This window comes from Halichoerus grypus, chromosome 5 (genome assembly GCF_964656455.1).
Source record: "Halichoerus grypus chromosome 5, mHalGry1.hap1.1, whole genome shotgun sequence".
NCBI classification, from domain to species: Eukaryota; Metazoa; Chordata; class Mammalia; order Carnivora; family Phocidae; genus Halichoerus; species Halichoerus grypus.
This window is the reverse complement of record NC_135716.1, coordinates 57094412-57105089: the sequence shown is the minus strand read 5'-3', so window position 1 is coordinate 57105089 and position 10678 is coordinate 57094412. Positions and strand designations below refer to the sequence as shown.

The 10678-nt window shown below is 35.6% G+C and overlaps 1 pseudogene; it reads right to left on the bottom strand.

The window, feature by feature from the left end:
- Positions 1-203: 203 nt before the first annotated feature.
- Positions 204-10678, bottom strand: part of LOC118534825 (DDB1- and CUL4-associated factor 13-like) — a 117997-nt pseudogene continuing 107522 nt past the window's right edge.

The following is a 10678-nucleotide window of genomic DNA, read 5'->3' as shown; positions in this document are numbered from 1 at the left end:
CTCAATGAAATAAGAAAGCAGATCAAGGATAATATATTGGATAGTCTTATCAACCAGGCCACCTTTGAGGATAAAATTTCAGGGTAGTGTTCTACACATGTAGCTGAATTTATTATTCTAGAGCCAGTATGTTTTTTTTACTGAGTTTGCAAATAAAAATGTAACAAATAATTATATGTCAGGACTGGTAGGAATACCAAGTGTTATTTCACAACTGCCACTATGTATTTCTTCTTTTCTGACACAATCTACACAGATCCAGGCTTTCTGTGTTTGAGATGATTCACTTCCTTTCGTTGACAAGTTTCTTTCACGATATGCTGTTCCTGGATCTGGCTGTAGATAGATTTTGATAGATATTGGTGACAAGCAATGCATTTTATATGAGGATGATGTTGAAATTTCTCCTTCAATTTCTGGTTATAATCTTTGGCTGCTTTTTCTCGTGATGCAAGTATACCCAATTTTTCAGAAGCATTAGCTCTCCATGAACGAATGTTCATTTCATCAGATCCACATATAATATATTTGCTGTTAGAAGTCCATTTTACCCAGATAACGTGTTGCATTCTTTTTGTGTGATAGACTTCCCTGCTTCTATTTTTGTCCACAGGAAAGATTCAAATAGATTTATAAAAACTAAGAGACACAAACTCTTTCCTAGTGGGAAAGTGATCCACATCAAGCACCGCAGATACATGATCCACATGTACCATTATAAGAGTGTACAGTGCATGCGTATCAAAAGTACATTAAGTTGTAACTTCATTTGCTGCAGTAAAAATGAAAGCTTCCATAGGGTTCCAACAAATTGTATTTGTTCTCATCTCTAAGATGACCTTTTTCAGAGGAGTAGCTTGCCTCATATCATGAAGCACTATATTCCTGTCAGAAGCACAACTTCCCAAGAGAAATGTCTCAATTGGGTTAAATTTAACACTGTTTATACTGTTGAATCCCCAGGTCATGCAACATATAGGATTGGTTCTTTGTTCATCCCAAATGTCTACTTGATGTTCACATGTGGCAAAAACAGCTTCTTTCCAGTGATGATCAATTCCTGTATATACTCCCTTTCCTAATATTGTATGCGATGGTTGGTTCCTCCTCTTCTCCATCCATTTTCCACTACTTCACAGTTTTGTCATCACCAACAGTAAAAAAAAAAAAAAAAAGTCCCACATGAATGAGTACATGTTCTTTGTATAAAACCCTCATGCGTTTGTATTGTACAGATACATTTTCATTTGTCAAGTTCCAAATTCTAACCTCTCCATCATATGCTCCAGAAAGGACCATAGCCAGGCTCTTTGGATGCTTTGCCAAGCATTGACATCATCTCAGTGACCATCCAGGGAAGCAAGGAATGGTTTTGCAAATACCTGTTCCAGTTTGGTAGCATTTAAAACTCTTACAGATTCTTATGGGACCTTAAAAGAATGTAAGGTAGAATCATAGTTTCTTGGAACTGGTGATGTAGATCCAAATCTTCTTTCTTTCCTGAAAGTTCTGAATCCTCAATCTGCCTTTTCTGGTTCCTGTATTTTTCCATTAATCTTTACTGTTGGCATGGAAGTACTAAAAAGAACATCAGAAAATCTCCTGGGTTCCAAATATAGTCCTCCTTGCTTGTACCATACCAGCAACCAATTTCCCTTGGTAATTGGGATCCATCAGTCTATTCCTTACAGGAATTTATATAATAGTGCCAATGTGATATAGTTATTGAAATACACCATTTGGCAGTCATTGCATGAATTGATTTGGGATCCTGAAAGACAGTGTGCGAGTTTAGATGTGTGCTACCACTTTTGAAAGGATTCTATTGGACTCAGCAAAACTGATCCATTAAGTTTGGAATATTCATGTTATGAAAATTAAACTTGATTAGGACTTGACCTAACTCACACTCTCCAGATTTCAGATGTGACTAGGTTAACACTGAAGGGTACAAAATATGGATTATTCTATTAAGAGGTTCAAAGGAAAGCAGCTGTTTTGGTTGAGTGAACCTGAATAAATAATACAAAATTGAGTATAGAACACTGATGCTTAAACTGTTCTTAGTGATAGACCCTTTGAGAATCTAGTAAAAGCTATAAACACATATTCCAGACATGCTGAAATATACACATATATGCATATACAAATACTTTACAAATATCAGCCGCTTCATAGACCCTTTGAACTTCTGAGATCTCTTAAAGTCTTTGAGTCTTGGCTTAAGAAGTTCTAGTCTACAATCACATGCTTTCTTAAATTTCTGAGGATTTTGAGTTTTCAGTTCTCAAAAAGTGGTAATATATGTACATGCATGATACACATATAGCATATATATACATATATTATGTGTGTGCATATATAATACACAATACATGTATATACATATAATACATATATATAAATGAAATATATCCTACTAAATATCATGCTAGCAAAGGAGTATAGCCTACCTAAGTCAGTTGTCTCAAAAATTGTTACTATGCACCCCCATCAGTAACATATTTTTGAGAATATTCTACTACCCAGTTTTCCAGAGGCTAGAAAATTACTCCATTTGTTTCTCTGTTTACATCTGTCACACAGTAATAAAATATAAGCAGATTACTTAATACCACATGAGTAGTGGTGTGATCTTGAGCAAGTCATGGGTCTTTCCTAGTCATGTTTTCATCTATAAATTTGTTTTGTAATTTGATTTATCTTGTTCAGTGCTAAGATTTTGTAATTCTTTCAGTTGATGCTAGAATATGGGATTGTATTTACTGAATTGTTTTTGTTAGACAAAGACAGTATATGTATGGATCAGAGCAGGTCCTGCTACATACATTATGCCTCAACAATATGAAATAGTAAACTGAAATAAAAGGGAAATTTCTTATGCCCTAATTCCAATATGAATGAATGAATGTGCTTCTCTTTAGGAACACATATTACCTCTTTAACCCATGATAATGAAGCTGTCATGGGGTGTGTGTATGACCTGAGTCTCAGGGTGCTCAGAGCAGCATGGGTAGTGATAATGCCCCTAGGACCTGGTCTGTTTGTCTTTCATCCTAAATTTGCTAAAGGAATGGGGTGGGTGAGGGACTGAAATAGAATGGCTGTGGCTAAATGTGCAGGGGCCTCAAAGACACTGATTAGCCAGGAAAGTATTAATAATCAGAGTAACCATAATAAAGTTATCTCAGGACATGAGTAATAGTATGCAAAGCTAAAGAGTGTCTGTGCCTGCATCTAGGGAGTAGATTTAGAAAACTTGTTTTGTTTTATTATTATTATGGATAGAGTGCTTAAAACTAAAATGCTAGGTCGCCAATCCAAGGGGAGGATGCTGGAATGAGGACCAGTATGACATTTGATAACAGGGCAGGGTGTTTAAGTGGGAGGCAGCACTGGTGGCTTTATAATGTGCTGTTTCATTTCTGTTTGGCTTCTGCTGCAACCAGCTGGCATGAAGGATCTCTCTGGTGTTTTGAATCAAGAAGGGAATAAAACATACTCAGGCTTCACTACAGATAACCTGAACATTTTGAATTTGGTTCATGGCAAGAGAAATGTGTACTTTGGATTTATATTTTAATAGTGGTGGTATGTTGGCTGAACTGATCTCCTTTATGACTTGAGAATTTATTTGTGCACTAGTGCCTGGATTTAAGAAAGGCAATATATACCTACGGAAGGAAATATTTATCTTATCTGAAAACAATTGACATGTATGAACAATGGCTGCTTAATGAGAAAATATCTATTGACAAATAATAGAAATTGTTGAATTTTGGTTGCAGGATTAAGCAGTGGTTTTTCCCCTTAGCCTTATCTTGATCTGTTTAGCTTGGATTTGTTACTTGAATTTAGTCATTGTTATACAATTATGAAAAAAAAAGAAAATTTTTTATACCCTTTGTCTTTGAAGTGATCTCTGCTTTTTATTTAATTTTCTAAGAATGTATAATGCATAACAAATACAGATATATGATCTTGAGAGTACATTTCAATTATTTTTATCTATTAATCACACCTTTGTAATTACCTCCCAGATCAAGATATACAATATTATTAGCGGCTTCCTTATGCTCTCCTAGCTACCAGCTGTATATTCCATTCTTTGGTCTGGCCGAACATCGTCAATATTATTCTGCTTGGCCAACTCACATTGACTTGGCTCCTCCCACATCCCCAGAGAGACCTCTATCATGACTTCTATCACACAGATTGGTTTTGCCTATTGGGGACATTTATATAAATGTAATCATATAGTATTTTTGTGTATATGTCTTTTCTTTCACTCAGTGCTATGTCTGTGAGACTATTCATGTTGTTGCTTGTAGAAATAGATTGCTCATTCTCATTGTCATGCAATATTCCATTTAGAATATCAATATTCTAAAATTATGTACGTTCTTCTATTCATGGATGTTTAGGTTGCTTCCAGAATTTCACTATGTCAAGTAATGAAATTGTTAATTTTTTGACATGTCTTTAAGTGAACATATATATTCACATTTGCAATATTCAATAGCGTATTTGTTGTGTCATAAGATATTGGTATGTTTTGCTTTAGGAGATATACTGCTATACAGCTTTCCAGAAACATTGTACTTATTCATATTCTCACTGGCAGTACTTGCCCCCCAGCATTTCTGGCAGATGTATAGTGGTGTCACTGTGTGTGTGTATGTCTGTGTGTGTTTTATGTAATCTTTTTTTTTAAAGACTTTAATTTGTTTAGAGCACTTTTAGGTTCATAATAAACCAAGAGGAAGGTACAGAGATTTCCCATTTGTCCCCTCCCTCCCCACCCATGCATCCTCCCCCATTATCAACATTCCACATCAGTGGTACCTTTATTAGTATCGAAGATCTGCATTGATACATCATAATCACCCAAAGACCATAGTTTACTTTAAGGTTCAGTCTTCCTGTTGTACGTTCTGTGGGTTTGCACAAATGTGTAATGACACGTATCCATCATTATAATATGATACAGGGAATTTTCACTGCCCTAAAAATCCTCTGTGCTCCATTTATCCCATCCCCTGCCCGCAATGATCCAATTATTTTTTTCCTGTTTCCACAATTTTTTCTTTCCAGAATGTTATATAGTTGGAATCATAGAGTATGTAGCCTTTTCACACTGGCTTCTTTGACTTAACAATATTCATTTAAGGTTCCTCCATGTCTGTTCATGGCTTGATAGCTCATTTCTTGTTAGAACTGAGTAATATTCTATTGTTTGGAATCTAGAATTCTATAATTTTCTATTGTAGTCCAGTTTATTAATTCATTCACCCCCTGAGGGACATATTGGTTGCTTTCAAATTTTGGCAGTTCTGGGTAAAGCTTCTGTAAACATTTGTGTGCAGGTTTTTTGTGTGGACATGTTCTCAACTCCTTTAGGTAATTACTGAGGAGAGTTACTGCTGGATCATATGGTAAGAATATGTTAGTTTTGTATGAAGTCACCAAACTGTGTTCTAAAGTGTCTGTACCATTTTGCATTTTCACTAGCAATGTATAAAAGTTCCCATTGCTCCACATTCTTGCCAACATTTGGTGTTGTCAGTGTTCCACATTTTGTCCATTCTAATAGCTATGTAGTAACATCTCACTGTTACTTTAATTTGTATTTTTTTTGGTGACATATGATGTAGAACATCTTTTCATATGTTTACTTTCTGCATATTTTTTTGGAGAAATGTCTGTTTAGATCTTTGGCCCATTTTATTTTATTTTATTATGTTAATCACCATGCATTACATCATTAGTTTTTGATGTAGTGTTCCATGATTCATTGTTTGTGTATAACACCCAGTGCTCCATTCAGTACGTGCCCTCTTTAATACCCATCACCAGGCTAACCCATCCCCCCACCCCCTCCCCTCTAGAGCTCTCAGTTTGTTTCTCAGAGTCCATAGTCTCTCATGGTTCGTCTCCCACTCCGATTCCTCCCCCCCCCTCATTTTTCCCTTCCTGCTATCTTCTTTTTTTTTTATTTTATTATGTTATGCTAATCACCATACATTACATCATTAGTTTTTGATGTAGTGTTCCATGATTCATTGTTTGCGTATAACACCCAGTGCTCCATTCAGTATGTGCCCTTTTTAATACCCATCACCAGGCTAACCCACCCCCCACCCCCTTCCCCTCTAGAACCCTCAGTTTGTTTCTCAGAGTCCACAGTCTCTCATGGTTCGTCTCCCCCTCTGATTTCACCCCCTTCATTTTTCCCTTCCTGCTATCTTCTTCTTATTTTTTTTTAACATATAATGTATTATTTGTTTCAGAGGTACAGGTCTGTGATTCAACAGTCTTACACAATTCACAGTGCTCACCATAGCACATATCCTCCCCAGTGTCTATCACCTTAAAATTTTGGGAGGCACTTTCTTCTAACAGACCAAAATAAGCCCAAAATCTAGTGTGTGACACTGATCTATGCACCAGCCTGATCATATTTGATCATATTCTGTTTTTTTAAATATTTTTCTTTTTTTTTTTTCTTTCTTTCTCTTTCTTTTACCCCGGTTTCAGGTCTCTTCTGATTTGTTTAGTGTATATTTTTCTGGGGTCGTTGTTACCCTGTTAGCATTTTGTTCTCTCATTCATCTATTCTTCTCTGGACAAAATGACAAGATAGAAAAAATCACCTCAAAAAAAAAAAAAAGAACAAGAGGCAGTACTGACTGCCAGGGACCTAATCAATACGGACATTAGTAAGATGTCGGAACTAGAGTTCAGAATGACGGTTTTAAAGATACTAGCTGGGCTTGAAAAAATCATGGAAGATATTAGAGAAACCCTTTCTGGAGAAATAAAAGAACTAAAATCTAACCAAGTCGAAATCAAAAAGGCTATTAATGAGGTGCAATAAAAAATGGAAGCTCTAACTGCTAGGATAAATGAGGCAGAAGAGAGAATTAGTGATATAGAAAACCAAATGATGGAAAATAAAGAAGCTGAGAAAAAGAGAGATAAACAACTACTGGATCACAAGGGCAGAATTCAAGAGGTAAGTGATACCATAAGACGAAACAATATTAGAATAATTGGGTTCCCAGAAGAAGAAGAAAGAGAGAGAGGGGCAGAAGGTATATTGGAGCAAATTATAGCAGAGAACTTCCCTAATTTGGGGAAGGAAACAGGCATCAAAATCCAGGAGGCACAGAGAACCCCTCTCAAAATCAATAAAAATAGGTCAACACCCCGACATCTAATAGTAAAACTTACGAGTCTCAGAGACAAAGAGAAAATCCTGAAAGCAGCTCGGGAGAAGAGATCTGTAACCTACAATGATAGAAATATTAGATTGGCAACAGACTTATCCACAGAGACCTGGCAGGCCAGAAAGGACTGGCAGGACATATTCAGAGCACTAAATGAGAAAAATATGCAGCCAAGAATACTATATCCAGCTAGGCTGTCATTGAAAATAGAAGGAGAGATAAAAAGCTTCCAGGACAAACAAAAACTAAAGGAATTTGCAAACATGAAACCAGCCCTATAAGAAATCTTGAAAGGGGTCCTCTAAGCAAAGAGAGAGCCTAAAAGCAACATAGACCAGAAAGGAACACAAACAATATACAGTAACAGTCACTTTACAGGCAATACAATGGAATAAATACATATCTTTCAATAGTTACCCTGAATGTAAATTGGCTAAATGCCCCAATCAAAAGACACAGGCTATCAGATTGGATAAAAAAACAAGACCCATCGATATGCTGTCTGCAAGAGACTCATCTTAGACCCAAAGACACCCCCAGATTGAAAGTGAGGGGGTGGAAAACCGTTTACCATGCTAATGGACACCAAAAGAAAGCTGGGGTGGCAATCCTTATATCAGACAAATTAGATTTTAAAACCAAAGACTGTAATAAGAGATGAGGGAGGACACTATATCCTACTTAAAGGGTCTATCCAACAAGAAGATCTAACAGTTGTAAATATCTATGTCCCTAACATGGGAGCAGCCAATTATATAAGCCAATTAATAACAAATGCAATCATATGGCCCATTTTAAAATCAGTAGTTCATTTTCTTATTGTTGGATTTTAAGAGTTCTTCGTAGGGGCACCTGGGTGGCTCAGTCGTTAAGCGTCTGCCTTTGGCTCGGGTCATGGTCCCGGGGTCCTGGGATCGAGCCCCACATCGGGCTCCCTGCTCGGCCAGGAGCCTGCTTCTCCCTCTCCCGCTCCCCCTGCTTGTGTTCCCTCTCTAGCTGTCTCTCTCCCTGTGTCAAATAAATAAATAAAATCTTTAAAAAAAAAAAAAAAGAGTTCTTTGTATATTTTGGGGGTGCCTGGGTGGCTCAGTTGGTTAAGTGTCGACTCTTGATTTCAGCTCAGGTCATGGTCTCGGGGTCCTGGGATCAAGCCCTGCTCTGTGCTCAGTGGGGAGTCTGCTTGAGGATTCTTTCTCCCTCTGCCCCTCCCCCAACTCATGTGCGGGCACTCTCTCTCTCTCTGTCTCAAATAAATAAATAAATCTTAAAAACAAAAAAACTTCTTTGTATAGTTTGGATAACAGGCCTTTATCAGATGTGTTTTTGCAAATATTTTCTCCCAGTCTGTGGGCTTTTATTCTTATTCTCTTGACATGGCCTTTCACAGAAGTTTTAATTTTAATGAAGTCCAGCTTATCAATTATTTCTTTCATGGATTGTGCCTTTGGTGTTATATCTAAAAAGTCATCATCATATCTAAGGTCATCTAGGTTTTCTCCTGTGTTATCCTCTAGGAGTTTTATAGTTTTGAATTTTATGATCCAGTTTGAGTTAATTTTTGTGAAGGGCATAAAGTCTGTCTAGATTATCTAGATTCATTTTTTTTGATGAATCTAGATTCATTATTCATCAACATGTGTATGTCCAGTTGTTCCATAACGTTTATTGAAAAGACTATCTGTGATCTATTTTATTGCCTTTGCTCCTTTGCCATAAATCAATTGACTGTGTTTACATGGGTCTATTTCTGGTTTTGCTATTTGGTTCCATTGATGTACTTCTCTATTCTTTCACTAATATCATATTGTCTTGATTACTGTAGTTTTACAGTAAGTCTCAAATTCAGGTACTGTGAATCCCCTGGCATTGTTCTTCAATATTACGCTAACTATTCTGGTTCTTTTGCTCATCCCTCTAAACTTTAGAATCAGTTTGTCAATAGCCACAAAATACCTTGCTGAGATTTTGATTGGGATTGTACTGAATCTGTAGATCAAGAACTACTGATATGTTGACAATACTGAGTCTTCCTTCCTATTCATGGTCATGGAATACCTTTCTATTTATTTAGTTCTTATTTGATTTCATTCATCAGAAATTTATAGTTTTCCTCTTGTAGATCTTAGACATATTTGTCACACTGTGGTTTTAATTTGTATGTACTTGGTGGCTAATGGTGTTGATAACTTTTACATGTGTTTATTAGCCATTTGGATAGCCTCTTTGTGAAATGCCTGTCCAGATGTTTTGCCTACTTTTTTTATGGGGTCATCTATCTATGTTTCTTGAGTTGTAGAAGTTTTTTAATGTAGTCTGTTTATTTTTCCTGAACATTGTATATAATATGTATCTATGTATGTGTCTGTGTGTGTGTATATGTGTGTGTATCATATATATACATATATATATATATGTTTTTTCTCATTCTGCCTTTTAAAATGTCTTCATGGAGTATTTTGATAAATAGGCACAAATTATTAGTGTTATCTTTGGCTAATGCCTTTTGTTTCCTCATTAAGAAAGCTATTATTTTGGTCATGAAAACATTCACGTATATTATCTCCTACAACCTTTATTGTTTTGTACTTCACATTTAGATCTACACTTCATCTGGAATCAATTTTGGTATATTTAGGACATAAAGATTAAGATTTATTAATCTCATTTTTCCCCCACTGCAAAGCAATGTCACCTTTATCATAAGTCTGTGGCTGTTTATATGATTCTGTTTCTGGATGCTTTATTATATGCCATTGGCCAGATTTTCTATTCTTGTGTCAATATCATAAAATCTTACTTATTATGATCTCTTGGAAAGTCTTGGTGTATGGTAATGTAAATACTCTGACTTTGTTTTCTTTTTTTTTTTACTGTTAAATTTTATTTTATTATGTTATGTTAATCACCATACAGTACATCATTAGTTTTTCATGTAGTGTTCCATGATTCATTGTTTGCGTATAACACCCAGTGCTCCGTGCTCCATTCAGTACGTGCCCTCTTTAATACCCATCACCGGGCTAGCCCAACCCTCACCACCCTCCCCTCTAGAACCCTCAGTTTGTTTCTCAGAGTCCATAGTCTCTCATAGTTCCTCTGACATTGTTTTCATTTAAGATCGCCTTGCCTCATCTTGACCTTTTTGCATTTTGATTTGAATTTTAAAATAAACTTATTAATATCTATAAAATAAAATTTTGACTTTAATTGGGATTGAATTGAACCTATAAAATCTATGTAATTTGGGAAATAATTAATATATTTACAATCTTTAATAAATTCTTTCATTTATTTACCTCTCCTTTAATTTTTCTAAGTAATATTTTATGATTTTATGTGCAAAGATTTTGCACAATTTTTGTTAAATATATAAGAATTTTATGTGCTTGATGCTAAAATTAATACCTTCTTTTAAAATTTTTATCTTCTAAAAAAATTTTTATTTTCAT